Consider the following 17617-nt stretch of genomic DNA (forward strand, 5'->3'; position numbering starts at 1 on the left):
AAATGTAGCATTTTCCAGAAGAAATTCAAAACACATTCTTAAAGGACTGAGTTGAAATCTACATTGTAACAGGCATCCATCAATTAAATAGCAAAGAAACTACATACCAGTAGTTAAATAAGAAGAAAACCCCAACAAGAAAAGGGGTTTGTTAATAAGCATTATTAGATAACAGTGACATAGCTAGAAAAAACCTGCAAACTTGTATTGAAGTATTTTATAATAATTAACACATAATAATTATAAAAGTATTATACCAGTTGGTGCTTTGGTCTAAAATATATATTATTATATATATTATTATAAATAGTTTTTTCTGCATTAGCATCTGCCTACGTTAGTTACCCTAACCCTTCTGTTGTCAGATGGTTCAAGAGTTTATCTTTCTCTTTGCTCATGTCTAGTTCATGGTTGTGCTCTCTTTCCTCCAAGGTTGGATTTTGTGAGAAATGGGATAGTTAGGAAAGAGGAATTCTTATGGTTCCTTCTTCTGCACCATTTTTACTCACAACCCTCTTACACGAAATCCTTGGGGTTTCCTCGTACCAGTTAATTCTTCATCTTTCTGCACACAAACTGGGTGTACTACAATTCAATTCAATTCTGATACAAACTGCCCAGAGTTAGAAAGACCCACAGGCTCGGGGTTCAGTCCCACAAGTCTGCAGCAACTTCAGACACCATTTGCAAGTCCAGGTTATCATCTTTAATGCTGACAAGTCTGCCAGAAATCCCACAAACTCCCCACCCCCTGGTTTGATAATTTTCTAGAACAACTCACCAAACTCAGGAAAGCACTTTATCTACATTTACTGGGTTATCATGAAGGATATAACTCAAGAACAACTGAATGGAAATGATGCCTAAAGCAAGATATGGGGGAGAGGACTGGAGTTTCCATGCCTTCTCTGGGTGTGTCACACTTCCAGCATATTGATGTGTCCTCCAACCTAGAAGCTCTTCATTATTTAGGGGTTTTTATGGAGGTTCTAGTGAGTAGGCATGGTGGTTTAAATCACTGGTCAGTGGTAATTTAACTCAATCTCCAGCCCCTCTCCCCTTCCAAGGCATCTGGGAGGAGTGACTGAAAGTTCTAATCCTCTAATCACAAGACTTGTTCTTCTGGCAACCAGTCCCCATCCTGAAGCTACTTAGGGTACCATCAAGTGTTACTTTATTAACATAAGCCCAGGTGTGGTTGAAAAAGCCCAGGTGTGGTTGAAAAATGAATAGCAAAAGATGCTCCTATCACTCAGGAAATCCCAAGGGTTTTAGAACCTGGTGTCAGGAACCAGGGACAAAAATCAAATGTTTGTTATTATCACACTTCTGCTGCCCTAAATCTCTTCTGTTGGGAGAAACAGATCAACAATGATACTCCCAAAAATAGGTGATTAAAAACTCACTAATTTTTGAAGGAAGTGGGCAAATGGAGGGGGACTCTACCTTGTGGAATCCACACTGTGTGGAACCTACCATTAACATCTAAACAAGCTCGACAAGAACTGAGCCAATGGATAGACCCTCAAATGTGGAGATACTCCAGAGACTGCAGACAGATCTACCACTTTCTTCCTCTTGCTCACGTATGCTCAGCGCTCAGTCTTATCTGACTTTTTGTGAACCCATGGACTGTGGCCTGCTTGGCTCCTCTGACCATGGGATTTTCCAGGCAAGAATACTGGAGTGGGTTGCCATTTCCTCCTCCAGGGGATCTTCCCCACCCAGGGATTGAACCCGTGTCTCTTATGTCTCTGACACTGGCTGGCTGATTCTTTACCACTAGGCCACCTAGGAAGCCCAGGTCTTCCTCTCTCATCTGGCTCCAAATTCCTTCCATCAGAATCTGCTCTGACTTAGACATTCAGGGCAGGGCAGCAACTCCAGAAGCAAAGAGGCAGAGGCTTTATAGGGAAGTGTCTCTGTTTTTCAAAAGATAATAAATACCCTATCATCCCCAAGGCTCATGCCCAAGGGGAATAGCTGCTGAACAGGAACGTTTGACCCAGAATTCCAGACCCTGAGTTTCCCTCCCCAGGCTCCACCATGCTGATCTCAGAGAGATATGGCTTCTTTTGATATGGACAGAGTAAAGGGACAAAGTAGGGGATTACTTAATCCCACTAGGGGGTTGTAAGTAGAAGAAATAAGGAAGACCCCTGTAAATTAATGATTACTCAAGAGAGCAAGTGCTTAACCACACACACACACACACACACACACTAAATAAATAAAACAGGCTTGCTTAGCAACAAAACCATGTAACAGAAACACTAGTTATGCTCCCAAACAATGGTGGCATGAGACCCACATTCTGCCAAGTGAGCTCGGTACGTTAATGATCCCCGGGACAACCTCTCTGACTCTGTAGGGACAAGTAAAAGGCCCTGCTCAACCCGGAGGAGGGGCTGATGATGGAAGCACAACATCTACTCAAGAACAAGCTCTTCTCCCCCTCCCCATGTTTCCTTTGATTGTAAAACTGTAGCCCACTAAGTTCTCGGGTTGCAGAACCCCCTCACCTGCCCATTTGTAAGCCTCACAAGTATCCTATTCTAATAAATCACTTCTTAGCTATCACTTTGCTTCTCACTGATTCTTTCTGTGATGAGACATAAAAGACTTTAGTGCCAGGGCCTTTGGAGCCCCCAAAATGACACCCAAAGTTTTCACTTTCTTACTCTGGTTCAAGTGTGGGGAAAAACCAAGGGACTTGATTTCCATGGCACAGCTGAGACATTGCACAGTGTACAGATTTGACAAATAGATATGTCAGTATCTGTCCACCTGCCTCCCTTGACTTGGAACCTCTTGAAGGAGGGACTGTTATCATCTTTGTATCTCAAACACAGAGTGATTGGTAGTCCTCCCTTATCAAAAGCTTCATGAGGAAGGGAGGTACAGGAGATCCTTTCAGAAACCTCTTCCTTTTTGTCCAATGAAGCTCTGAATTCCAGACACTGAGGTGAGGTTCCCTAGGGTTCCCATTTCGTGCATGCATGCTAAGTCACTTCAGTTGTGTCCAGCTCTTTGTGACCCTATGGACTGTAGCCCACTAGGCTCCTCTGTCCATGGGATTCTTTAGGCAAGAATACTGGAGTGGGTGGCCATGCCCTCCTCCAGCAGATCTTCCTGACCCAGGGATAGAACCTGTGTCTCTTATGTCTCCTGCATTGGCGGGTGGTTTCTTTACCACTAGCGCCACCTATGACCCATTTAGCTTTGCTGTGCTGTGCTTAGTCACTCAGTTGTGTCCGACTCTTTGTGACTCCATGGACTGTAGCCTGCCAGACTCCTCTGTCCATGGGGATTCTCCAGGCAAGAATACTGGAGTGGGTTACCATGCCCTTCTCCAGGGGATCTTCCCAACCCAGGGATCAAACCCAGGTCTCCCACATTGCAGGCAGATTCTTTACCATCTGAGCCACCATCAATTTCAATTTTAAAATGGTAAATAAATTCAGAAAATGTTTGGTGTTCGTGAGATGGAAGGTGATAGTTTTATAAGGGTCAGAGAGAGTATTTCAAGGTATACATATTTGTCTCTAATGGAAAAGGTCATAGCCTTTATTTTAAATGCAGTAGGGACCACATTGCAGTACTTTATAGATCCTTCATATCCTTTTAATTAATAGATCAAAGTGAGGAATAGCTTGAAGCCTTTTGCTTCACTTACTTCTAATAATTGTTGTATAAAAATATGTCTCATATTTTGTGACCAGAGAGTTAAATCTCACTAGGTTTGAGGACAAATAGGTCCTGTCATTGAGTTTTATGTTTAGGGAGGTTACTGCTCGATTCATCTTTTTAGCTGAATGATGACATTTTTAACGTTTTTTTGCTTTACTGTAGAGAGCCAAACCTCCTTCTAGTTTAGAAGACAATTTTAGTTTAACACTTGAAAGGAGGGGTTGAATTTCCTAGTTGATTTGGATATACAGAAAATACTTAGATAAATTTGGGGAAAGGAAACTTGTTAGTTGTTTGGTGCAAAGTATAAGATGTTTAAATGTAGGGGAGCAAAATTTGCCACCCCAAAATGTATCTTTGGCATATAGATTATTTTGAGCTGAAAATATTTATTGTTATAAAGGCCCAGAAGACTGAGGAAGAAACTTTGACCTTCCCTCTAACTACCTATAAAAATGCAAATAAAGGACCTGTTCCCAGAAGGGAATTATTACCATAGACACTATAGTATGAACTAGGCGTGAAGACAGGGAGGAACTAGCAAAGTCTAAGTTCCTCTGTATGTCCTCATGTCTCTGCAGGTTCAGTAATCATTTGTTTACCAAGATTTGCTTTTCTACCTTATGTGAATTGCCCTCCTCCCCTTTGAGGTTTCAAACCATTACCCCAACATCCTTTTTATTAGCTGAAGATGGTATTCAAGGTGAGGGTTTCAGCCATTTTGGTGGGTTACTCAGTCTTCCTGGGTCTCTCATGTATATATGCTATTAAAATTTTGTTTGAATTTTTTTCCTGTTAATATGTCTCAGGTCAATTTAATCCTTAGCCCAGCCATGAGAACCTAGAGAGCTAGAGGAAAAAGTTCTTCCCTGATTGTGATTACAGTCACAAATCCTGGTAAAGGGAATCTTCCTAAGTTCCTTGCAGCTTCTTTCTGATTATAATATGCTTATAACTTGGATCATCAGATTTTCATCACAAAAGCAGAGCATATATATACTTCTACAACTATAACTCTATGGAGGCTACCTCCAGGACTCAAGAAGATTGAAAGTCATGTTTCAGGGGCTTCCATTTGGTCCAGTGGTTAAGAATCAAACCTTCTAACAGGGGACTTGGGTTAGATCCCTGGTTGGGGGAACTAAGAGCCCTCATGCCTGTGCTCCACAACAAGAGAAGCCCCCTTGCATTGCAATGAAAACCCAGTGCAGCCAAAATTAATAATAATAATAAACTCATTTTGCAAATTCATTCAAGGCCAGTTCACACTGCCTATCCTGCTTCTCCCCACACATCTTGTAACCTATAAAGTGCCCTCCTCTTTCTGCAGTTATTCTATTACTTATAAAATTGGGATAATGCCAATAAAAATTTAAAATAAAAAATAAATTCAGCTATGTCTTAATTATTTATTTTCCTTCCTTTTTGGATGGAAGATGTAGTCTTATTTGTTTTCAGCTTTACTGAAGTATGATTGACAAATGAACCTGTAAGATATTTAAACTGCACAACTGATGATTTGATATGCATGTACATTGTGAAAGGATTCCCCCACCCATCAAGTTAATGAAACTGACCATTTCTTGTGTCTTTAAAGATGCTTCCCTGATGTTATTTTCCAATGTCCTCAGATCTTCATTTTCTCCTTTGTGCTAGTCTTTGAATTATAAGTTCCTATTAACATCAGCATTGTATTTTGCCAAAGGAGAGAGTCCGACGGTTCAACACATTTCTAGTTCTCTCCATAAGTACATTTAATTCATTAATTAATTTTATTTTGACTGCATCAGATCTTAGTTGCGGCATGTAGGATCTTCACTGCATCATGTGGGATCTTTCCTTGTGGCCCACGGACTCTCTAGTTGTTGCACGAGGACTTCAGTGGTTACACATAAGTACATTTAGATAAATAGAAACTAGATCCTATAAATATATAAGTTGGCAAATAGGGTTAACAAGCTCTTCAAAAGTTAAATAATAGTCTGCTTCTTCTATAAATGCAAAAGTGTTAGATTTATATACTTAGAATATTTGTGAAATATTTCTTAAGTGTAAGTGGGTGGCAGGAATGTGGAAGCTTTTTGTAACACCAGACATTTGTGATTGTAGGATAGATGGATAACTTTTAACCAACAGCTTCTGTGTCATGTGACCAATTCATATGCCAGGCCCCGAATTAAGCACTTTCTATGCATTATTTCATTTAATTTCCATTGACAATTCTATGAAGAAGATAAAGCTATTATCTACATTGTATTGGTAAGAAAATGGAACCTGAAATAGACTAGGCAATTTACTTGCCCAGGGTCACAGAGTTAGAAAGATCCAGAGGCAGGACTTGGTGTGGATATGAGCTGAATTGAAAGGTTGTACTTGGCCCCATCACGTTATGTCACTAAGTGGTGTGATTTGATCCTTCACTCCTCTCACTGCGTGCCCAGTGCCTAGAATTCCACTAACTGAAACTTGCTCTTTTATGTTAAGGTATGGTCCCTAGTTAAAATACTAATGATAGGGACAGAGTGAAGGGACAAAATAGATGCTCAAATAGTTAATCCCACTAGAGGATTATGGAAAACATATGGGAGACCCCTATAATTTAATGACTACTCAAGAAAGCATGTTTGCTTAACCACAAAAGCAAGCAGCCTTGCTAGCTATAAAACCATGCAGCAGAAGCCCCCTATATGGGCTTCCCAGGTGGTGCTAGTGGTAAAGAATCTGCCTGCCAATGTGGAAGATGTAGGTTCAATCCCTGAATCAGGAAGATCCCATGGTGTAGGAAATGGCACTCACTCCTGTATTCTTGCTTGGAAAATTTGATGGGCAGAGGAACCTGGCAGGCTACAGTGCATGGAGCCGCAAAGAGTTGGACACAACTGAGTGAGTCAGCACACATACAGCCCTGTATTCATCATAGCATTTTTATAACTGCCAAGATAAGGAAACTGTCTAAGTGTCCATCAATAGATAAATGGATAAAGAAGATGTGAGATATATATCACATGCAATAGAATACTACTCAGTTATAAAAAAGATGAAATCTTGCCATTTGTGGCAACATGGATGGACCTTGAGAGTATTACGCTAAGTGAAGTAAGTTACAAATACCATATGATTTCACTCGTATGTGGAATATAAGAAGCAAACAACAACAATGAAAACCAAAATAAATGAACAAACCAAACAGAAACAAACATGTAGATGCAGAGAACAGGGTAAAGGTCACAGAAGAGAAGGTGTAGGAGTGTGGTGGTGGGGGAGGGGAGAAATGGGTAAAGGGGATCGACTGTATGGTGATGTGCGTGAGTGCTAAGTCGCTTCAGTCACATCCAACTCTTTGAAACCCTATGGACTGTAGCCCACCAGGCTCCTCTGTCCATGGGATTCTTCAGGCAAGAATATTGGAATGGGTTGCCATGCCCTCCTCCAAGGATCTTCCTGTCCCGGGGGTTGAACCTGACTCTCCTGTGGCTCATACATTGCAGGCGGATTCTTTACCACTGAACTATCAGGGAAGCCTGTATGGTGATGAATGGAAACTAAATCTGGGGTGATGTGCACTGTAGGGTATACAGAAATAGAAATATAATGTTGTCAACATGACACTTAAACAATGTTATAAACCAATGTTACCTCAATTAAAAAAATGTTTATTGACCAATTACTATGTGATAGACACTTCCTTAAGGACAAGGCATTAACAAAAAAGTATATGGATAGTTACAATGAAGTGTAAGAAATATCACTAAATTCCAGGGTTGTTGACGTGAAGGCAGAGAAATAGCAGGATAGCTTTGTGAAAATTTATTGGCTACTCCTATTGTCAATAAACTCTTGAACCAGGAAAAAACATACTAGAAGGTAAATCAATAGATTTGCTCCTTTATAATTGTCTATACTTTCTGGATTTTCTAAAGTGAGCATATATTGCTCTAACAATCTGAAAAAAATGATTTAATCACTGGGGGAAAAAAAAAACCCAAAGTGAATGCAATTGTTCTTGCCTTTGCCACAACATCATTATCTATGTCTGGCTTGGCCCTGCCCTTGCCATTGGGTCAGATCGTGCTGGCCTTGCTCTGTAGGTGAATGGGAGGAAGGCAGGTGTCACCTCAGCTTAGAACCCCACAGGTAAAGAGTGCCCCAAATCAACCTGTGGTTCTTTTTCTTGATTTTTGTGTAGGCGGGAAGAGGGGAGATGGGTATAAGGGGCCGAGGCCTAAATATGATTGAGCGTACAGAAAGATAATGATCTCAGCATTTGATGTACATGGATTCTATGCCCTAATGAAGACTTGAGAGGTAATTTCCTTTCAGTCAGCCAGGTCAGACTGCATTGATTCTATGACTATGACTGTAGATAGATGCAAAGTCTGTGTATGAGGTTTTTTTAAGTTTTTTTTTTTTTTTAATATGGACCATTTTAAAATTGTTTATTGAATTTGTTACAATATTGCTTCTGTTTTATTATGATTTTTCTTTTTTTTTATGGGATCTTAATTCCCTGACCAGGGATCGACCTGCACCTCCTGCTTTGGAAGGCGAAGTCTTCACCTCTGGACCACAAGGAAAATCCCTGTGTAAGGTCTTTTTTCTCCCCCCTCTTAGAGCATCTCTTTTCCACATTGGTCTAATCAGGTACATTGCTGAAGGAGAAAAGAGGTCAAATGCCATCTCCAAGCTCTTAATGAAGGGTTAGGAGTTGGGACGAGAATTTGAAAGCAAGGTGAAGCAAAGCGGTATCTGAACCGCTATCAAGCCACAGAGGGTTTCAGAACCAGCCGCTCTGTCTCTCCTCAGGCATGGAAGACTCTTGGTGTTCGTGGATGTCTTAAAATACAAACTATAAACAGGCAGTTTAGAGTGAGACTTAATAAACAGATGCTTTAGCGGCATAGATGTTAGGTTCTTGAGAGAAAAGGACCTATTTTATTTGATCCTAATTTTCCGGAAAGTGCCACCACGTCTGGAGCATGGTCATAATAGTCTATAATAATTTGTCACATTGTGCCTGTGTTATCTATTTTGGCATTTTCCCATGCAGGAGCTGTAAAAGATGTGTTTACACTGGTGTGGCTGCCTGCTTTGCCCGTGGCTGTTACTATTGGATGAATCCCCATGACTCTGTGGAAACAACTGAAAAGTGTTACAGTGTATTATTGCTGGAAGGACAACGTAACGATTGTTTGGAAAAGGCCCCTTGTCTTAGGATGCAGATGAATTGTGATAGTCTAGGCTGAAAGAGCCCTTATTTTTGTGTTTGCTCTCTGGAAAATGACATGCTAGAAACAGAATAAATACATTCTGATGGTTCTTGTGTCTTCTGTGAAAACAAGACCTTTTTGATTCTTTAAATGAAAACCCCAAATGTATTGCACAGTATATTTGGTAGTGTTTTATTAATGTTTTTGGTTTATTATTTTTTATATATACACATTCCACTTATTTTGTCTACACCCAAAGCAAATAGATAGTTCAGACCCATAAATAAATCATTTTTTAAAGGAAGTTGAACCAATGCTTCTGTGTGTGCCTTAAGCTGAATTGAATATTTCTCCTAATAATTTGTCCTGAACTTTCGTTCAAGTGGTGTATGGGAAAGGTCAGGGTGTTTCTTTCTTTCGTTGGCTCCGCTGGAAGAATTTATTTTAGAAAAAGACAAAGGGACAGAATGGGCGGTATATAGATTGCCCTTGTGAAGCAGAATGAAAGTTTCTGGACAGTGAAGTTGACACATCATTAAACACGTATATGAAAGGAAAGGCTTGAGCATGTGCTCTGTTTAGGGCACAAGATAACACACTCATGCGCTAGATTAATAAGATTTGATACTGAATAAAGATGGATATGGGCTTCTCTGGTGGCTCAGATGGTAAAGAATCTGCCCACAATGCGGGAGACCTGGGTTCGATCCTTGGGTTGGGAAGATCCCCTGGATGAGGGCATGGCAACCCACTCCAGTATTCTTGCCTGGAGAATTCCCATGGACAGAGGGGCCTGCCAGGCTATAATCCATAGGGTTACAAAGAGTCAGAGTCAACTGAGCGACTAAGCATAACACAGCACACACGACAAAGGTGAATTTATTACAATATGAGTCTGGTTTCTTTTCTGTGAAATGTATGACTTTCCTAATAGACATGAAAAATAACATAATCTGAAGGCCACATCAGGAACAAATCATAGCCACTTGGCTGGTGGAGACAAGGCATAGGTGAGGAGGGCAGGAATGACTGGAGGGGATTAGAATATTCAGGGATCTGTTAGACAGTAGGCTTGATCTGCTGTCACAATCATGGTGCATATTCTGGCATAAAAATGATGCATGTGCACTGATATTACTGTTTCTTCATATCAATGCTTGGGAGAGACTAAGTGTACAGACCTGAGTTTCCTTAAGCCTAGAATGAGAGAGAAAATGAAAGGTTCAACCCATCTGACACAGAGCCACCACCTCCCACACATTCAGAACCAGGACGAGGTGCTGTCCCAATTAGACCACATGGAAAGGTCTGAAAAAAGCATAGAGGACCCAGGTTCTCATGTGGTTCACCTTAAATCAGGAGTCCCCAACCTCTGGGATCTAATGCCTGATGATCTGAGGTGGAGCTTATGTAATAATAATAGAAATAAATAATAAATAAATAAATAATAAGGTGCTCGAATCATCCCAAAACTACTCCTCCACCCCTGGTCTGTGGAAAAATTGTCTTTCATGAAACTGGTCCCTGGTGCCAAAAAGGTTGAAGACTGCTGTTTTAAATCATCTGTGATTCCAACTAAACAGAATGAATAGAAGAAACCAGAGCTGGTTTCAGATACAAATCAAGACTTTTAATGCTAAGTTCTCCACATGTTTTATAGACACTATGCTATCCATTTTGGGATTGAAAGAGAGTAAAGTTCAAGTGTCTTTGTTTATTAAAACATGTTATAATGCTTTAAAAAATAGTTTCGTTCAGTTCAGTTGCTCAGTCGTGTCTGACTCTTTGCGACCACTTGAATCGGAGCACTCCAGGCCTCCCTGTCCATCACCAACTTCCGGAGTTTACCCAAACCCTTGTCCATCGAGTCGGTGATGCCATCCAACCATCTCATCCTCTGTTGTCCCCTTCTCCTCCTGCCCCCAATCCTTCCCAGCATCAGGGTCTTTTCCGATGAGTCATCTCTTCGCATGAGGTGGCCAAAGTATTGGAGTTTCAGCTTCAACATCAGTCCTTCCAAGGAACACCCAGGACTGATCTCCTTTAGGATGGACTGGTTGGATCTCCTTGCAGTCCAACGGACTCTCAAGAGTCTTCTCCAACACCAGAGTTCAAAAGCATCAATTCTTCGGCGCTCGGTTTTCTTCACCGTCTAACTCTCACATCCATACATGACCACTGGAAAAACCATAGCCTTGACTAGATGGACCTTTGTTGGCAGAGTAATGTCTCTGCTTTTAAATATGCTATCTAGGTTGGTCATAACCTAGGCTTTTCTAAATATGTATTGAAATTAACTAGAATAAAGTCTCTCCATATGTCAAATAAGATTTCCTATTGTGTTACTAATGACGCTGATGCTGGGATAGATTAAGGACAAGAGGAAAAGGGGGTGACAGAGGATGAGATGGTTGGATGGCATCATTGACTCAATGGACATGAGTGTGAGCAAGCTCCTGGAGATGGTGAAGGACAGGGAAGCCTGGTAGGCTACAGTCCATAAGGTCGCAAAGAGTTGGACACGACTGAGCAATTGAACAATGACAACAACAACAACAAATGATTGATATGACTAATTCATCTTAATCGTTATATTTAAAAAAAATTATGATCTCTAAATACACAATGTAATTTAAAAGAAAAATAAAATGCCTTTCTATAGAAATTTGATATGTGTCTTTATGTAATTTTGGTCATTTTCCTTAGTCAATGTTTTATCACTTTAGCAAAAAATGAAACCTTTCTTTTCCACAAGATCTCCATGTATCAATTGGAAAAGTTTTATGGAAATTACCAAATAATAACACCTTTAAATTTTTAATTCCATCAACATTTATCAAATACTTAATGTATACCAGGCACTTTGCTGGTATACAAAAAAATAAGGGGGACAAGAGTTACAGTCCAGTAATTTAAAGCCTTTCTTCAAAAATACAATTTCATAAATTCATAAGAATAGTGAGAAAAGAATGTTTATACAATGGGAATATAGTACAACAAGAATACATTTAAAGAGTCTGTCATTTAGGACAGTACCTAAAATACACCAGGCATACTTTCCACTAGAATGTTCAACTAGTTTGCTGTCAGGAAGTTCTCCCTCATACATAATGTAGATTCCCTAGTAACTAGAGAGAATACAGCACCCATTTAACCACAAATATCATGGCTGAACATCCTCCAAAGTGAGTACGGGCTATTATCAAAGAAACAGGAAGAAAATATTTGGCCACCATTGTTGCTCTTTATTCAACTGTCACTTGCCTAGGGCATAATATCTATCAGCCTCCTATTTCTGAAATGCATGCTGATTCTCTTAGGGGGTTACTTTTCCTGAGAGTCTTTTTGAGTCATTGCTCCTGACAGAAAGGCTCAAAGTAGAGCCTCCAACTGTACAAATGGGAGTTGCAGATCATTTGTAAAAATTAAAGAGATTAATTTCATCCACAAGCTGTTTGGTACTAGGTCAATCTCTTTCTTGCTGTGAAAATCCTTCTTTATTGACATCTTTGTTGATACTAATGTTTCTAGGCTTCTCGTACAACTTTACACATCTAAGAAATGCCAGCTCAGCCATCTTTTCCTATTTTATAAAAACTTTCAGAATCACTTCTCAGTAAATGAATATGTCAATAAATGAATTTTATAAGTCCACATGAGGTAACGAAACACACTTTCGAATAAGAAAAATTGAAACAAAATTTTAAGAAACAAGTTTTCTTTTTGCAAATTGTTTGAAGCAAAATTTTAAGAAATTAGGGACTTCCTTGGTGGTCTAGTGGTTAAGAATATGCCTGCCAAAGCAGATGACATGGGTTTGACAACTGGTCTGGGAACTAAGATCCCACATGCCTTGGAGCAACTGATTCCCTGCACCACAACTACTGAGCCAGCACTCTAGAGCCTGCAAGCCACAACCACGGAAGCCCATGCACCTAGAGCCTGTGCTCTGCAACAAAGGAAGCCACCACAATGAGAAGCCACACACTGTAACTAGAGGGAAGCCCCCACTCATCGAAACTAGAGAAAGCCCAAGTGAGAAACGAAAACCCAGCACAGCCAAAAAATAAAATAAATAATTTGTAAAACTTTAAGAAATTAACAGATCAACTACTTATCCGTTTTATCTCAAACATATTAGTAACAACATTCGTCTTCCCCACACCTGTTACGACCCTCAGTGATCTTGTGAAGAAAAGTCTAGAACAGATTATTGGTTGTGTCTGGCAGGAAGGTGCCTTAGGGATCCACAGTTCTGCTGAGAGTAGCAGCTGTTACCGTGCCTTAGTTAATCTATCCCACTATTGCTTTGTGAGTTGCATGGTGTAGCCCAGCCCAGTGCCTGCTACAAAGCCAAGGTCAATGTTTATTGAATTAACAAGTGAAAGATAATTGGATGAGAGCATAGTTTCCTTGAGGGATCATTTAAACACCAGGGCTACACCTAACATTTAATAATGTTTAATGAGATGGCAAGAATGGAGAAAACAAGCAATGTAAGTGTTTTTTATTGTTTGTTTGTTTTGGAAAGATAGTGAGGTAAAATTATGTTTGAAAATCTGAAAACCAGGAGCAGTTCTAAATATATTTTTGTGTACCTAAAAATTATTTGAGTGATGAACGTATGATAATAAGGAAGTATGCGCCACAAGTACTTTAAAAGTTGCACATTACTAGGGAATTAAAAGGGGAAGGGACTGTGAAAAAATGGCTAAAGGAGGGGATGACTAATAGAGAGGGAAAGTGAAATTTTCTTTCTCAAATGGGAAAGGATGAATAGTTGAAAATACCAAAGAAGTTAGTTATACAGAAATCTTCAGATTTGAAAAGGTTTAAACAAAAAAGCTCTGCCTTCTCTACTCATCTCAGTAGAAAGGTGTGGTTAGTTGGTTTGTTCTTTGGTTTGTGTGAGGAGAGGCAAAAGAGAAAGAGAGAATGGAATATTACTAGGAAGGTAATATGTATTCAATTAATCAGCACAAATAGCCTAAATAGGATAAGTAACTTGACTATTGGATATAAAAGTAGGAAGATACAGAGGATACCGGCAGCTGTCAGAAACTACAAAATATTTTTGTTGCCAAAGTGGTCTGATTATCCAGAAACTTGGCCAAAACTAGGAGAAATTTTATAGAAGTTAAGTGTCTGGTCAAGTTTAGGTAATCAGCCATAGATGGACCCAATTGTGATGGGTAGTAGTGATGGTTAGTGAAAAAGAAAGCCAAAGCTTATCAAATCTTGCTCTGTTTGTTGGCAGAGGCTGTGTTTTCTATTGTTTTAGTAGGGAGTTATTGCATAGATATTTTTAAAAGAATGAGGAATCATGCTCACCTCCAACTTAATTGTACCTCTTGGTAAACAAAACTTCTTTCTATCACTTGGGAAGTTACCAGTTTTACTGGTAGATACAATTTTGAGGGGTCAGTGGAGGGTTTTGAATGTCTACTTCCAGGACCTAATCTTACCTTCCTCAAGGATCTTTTCTCAAATGTGTGATCCTCTCTTTGATTATACACCACATATGTAAAAATTTCTAGTGCATAACCTCAACATATGAATATTAATTTCAAATCACATATTAATAGGCACTACTATATTTATGTATTATATTCCTTGTCTGGCTTGCCTGCTGGTTCAGTAGTAAAAAATCTGCCTGCCAGTGCAGGATTGAACTCAGGGTTCAATCCCTGGGTCTGGAAGATCTCCTGGAGAAGGATATGGCAACCCACTCCAGGATCCTTGCCTGGGAAATCCCATGGACAGAGGAGCCTGATGGGGTATAGTCCATGGGGTTGCAAAAGAGTTGGACATGACTTAGAGACTAAAGAACAACAGAAAACAATATTCCTTGCCTAGAAAGGCAAATTGAAGCTTTTCTACCATGAATAATATTTTTATGACTATAAACTCAAATCTATAAAAAAAATAAAACAGTAATCATACCTTTTGTCAGGCTTTCTAATAAGTTTTGTCTAGAAACTTATCGTACAGAAACCACTTTTGAAATGGGGAAGGAGATTGGCTCATTTGAAAAATATTTATGAGGAGCCTACGACTTTCCATACACTATTCTGGTCATTGTGGATACACAGGGAGCAAAACCAGATAGACCCCTCCCTGCACACATGACCCCACAATCTGGTAGAGGCCTCAGACTCTAGTCAGATAATCACACATGTGTAATAGTCAAGTTGGATCAGGCAACCATGGAGAGATTCGTGGGGCTATCAAAGCATGTATTAGGCAAGGAAATCTAATTTAGGGGTCAGAGAAGAAATCTTACAAAAGAGACAAACAGGCAAAAATCTGAAGATTCAGTAGGATTGGGAGTGTTGTTTGTAGTAAAAATGTAGACCAAGGAATTCCCTGTCAGTCGAGTGGTTAAGACTCCAAGCTTCCACTGCAGGGAGCACAGGTTGGATCACTGGTGGAGGAACTAAGATCCCACATGCCATGTGGCACAGCCAGAAACAAAGAAACAACAAACAAACAAAACAAAAACATAGACCAAACTGATTCCTTATAAGAATAATTAAACAAACCATCATATAGCCATTTAGTGGAATGCTATCCAGCTATCAAAGGAGGTAGGAGGGGGTACTACTAGGGAAGCAATCCAACATGTATTGCCTAATTGTATAATACTACATTTTATAGAATTCCATTTATGTTAAGAATGTTCCTTATATAAGAAAAGCTTAGATATACACATAACATATATATTTGTGTGTATATATACATATATACACACATACATATATATAGAGAGACTGCTTTGGGGATCATGGTAGATTTTCACTGTCTACCTTAAATATTTCTGTAATGTTTGAATTTTATATAACTCTATTATGTTTACAATCATGCAAAAATATTTTAAAAAGTGTATTCTAGGTCTTACAATTGGTTTGGTCACTAAAGAGCCCATACATATATACAAACATGTATGTGTGCAATAATTAAGGATAATTCTGATCTTGATTTATACAATCACATCAACCGATATTTTTAAATAAACACTAAATGGTGTGTCTTGGGAATATTTACCATTATCACTAGTGATTCTCAACTAATAGAACAAAAGGCATCATTTCCATGATGGCACCAAATTTATATTCAGTCTGGCTGGAAAGAGAAAGATTAGATGATTTCTTGAGATCTCCAACCTTCTCACCAGTTTCATAAGGATTATAGTTTACAAAACAAGATATTTTGTTAAAAGGATAAAAACATTCTGTAAATAAAAACATTTATCTGTAAAAACAGAGGTCCTGGGAACCAGGAAGTTACCAGAACTTCATATTCCAAAATCACCAAGAGCCTGTTAAAACAGTCACATAGCATTGCTATACGGGTCTCAGCTTTTCAAGTGGCCAGCTTGTAAAATGATCCCCAGGCTTGCTTTGGATTTGCTGAGTCAGAATTTCGGGGTGCGGTGGGAAGTCCTGGGGTCTTCCCATTAAGATCTGTGGTTCTCCAAACCCCACTTTAGTGGGGTTCTCCAAACCCAACAGTGAATTTGGGTCTGACCAGTCAAGCTCTGCCTTGACAAAGAGGGTGCTGCTGGCTTGAGATGAGGAAAATGCCAAAAAAATCCCCATCTCCTTCCTAATAGATTTTGATTAGTGGGTGAAGGGAAAATTTGAAGCTAATTAGGAAAAATGCTTTTCCTCTTTCCATTTCCTCTGACTTTATGAAAGACAAGACATCTTCATAAGAGCTCCTTGAGCTCATCATTCATCTTTTGTTTCCTTAGTGGAACACTGGCTTATTAATTAGAAGCCGGAGCCTTTCTCAATGGACACCATCAGAGCCTTCATGTTCCCGGGACAGTGGGCTGGTTCATTTGAGCCCGCAGCTCACAGTTATGTTACAGGGAAGTCATTTTCATGGGGGTTATGGGGGAGGGGGTTTGAGGAATGGCTGGGATGGGGTGTGGGGAGAGGGAGAGGGAGAGGGAGGGGGAATGTGTGACCTGCAGGGAAACTCTTATGCTGGCCCTCAAGAGAAAACTGCACTTTCTTGGTCTTACTGATAATTATCAGTGACCCAGTTACTGTTTCCTTTCCATAGAAGAGATCCTTGCAGCACTGTAAAATATACCTGTTTCTGTAATTCAGATTTCACGTTCTCTCAGAAGAACACCATTCATTCTTTTCCAGTTTAAAAAATTCTTTAAGCTTCTACAATTTACTTATAGTAGATAGTGAATTTATAAAAAAAAAAAAAATTAGACAATGGTACACACGATAATAGAAATATTTTTTGTATTTAACATAAAATAGTATTTGACACAGTTGTATTACAAGTACAAATTAATGGTATGTAGTGCCAACTCATTGGAAAGACCCTGATCCTGGGAGAGATTGAGGGCAGGAGGAGAAAGGGGCGTTAGAAGATGAGATGGTTGGATGGCATCTTTGACTCAATGGACATGAGTTCGAGCAAACTCTGGGAGATAGTGAAGGACAGAGAAGGCTGGCGTGCTGCTATCCATGGGGTCTCGAAGAGTCAGACACGACCAAGTGAACAACAATAAGGTGTCGATCTCTCTCTCTGTTTGTCTCCCTCCCCGCTTCTCTTTCTCACTATGCTCAGCACAGCAGTGGGAAATATCGCCATTCTTTTTTTTTTTTTTTGCCGTTCTTTTCAGAAGTGCCTGATTTCCTATCCTTATAAAGAAATTAACAGGCTTGAGCATAATTAATATAAATGATTGCTTT

The 17617-nt window shown here is 39.6% G+C and overlaps 1 long non-coding RNA gene across 1 annotated transcript in view; it reads right to left on the minus strand.

The window, feature by feature from the left end:
- Positions 1–17617, minus strand: part of LOC145532194 (uncharacterized) — a 103351-nt gene that overhangs the window by 49792 nt on the left and 35942 nt on the right. The gene's annotated exons all lie outside the window — the stretch shown is intronic.

The sequence above is a fragment of the Giraffa tippelskirchi genome, chromosome 13, assembly GCF_054371585.1.
Source record: "Giraffa tippelskirchi isolate mGirTip1 chromosome 13, T2T-mGirTip1v1.2.pri, whole genome shotgun sequence".
Lineage (NCBI taxonomy): Eukaryota > Metazoa > Chordata > Mammalia > Artiodactyla > Giraffidae > Giraffa > Giraffa tippelskirchi.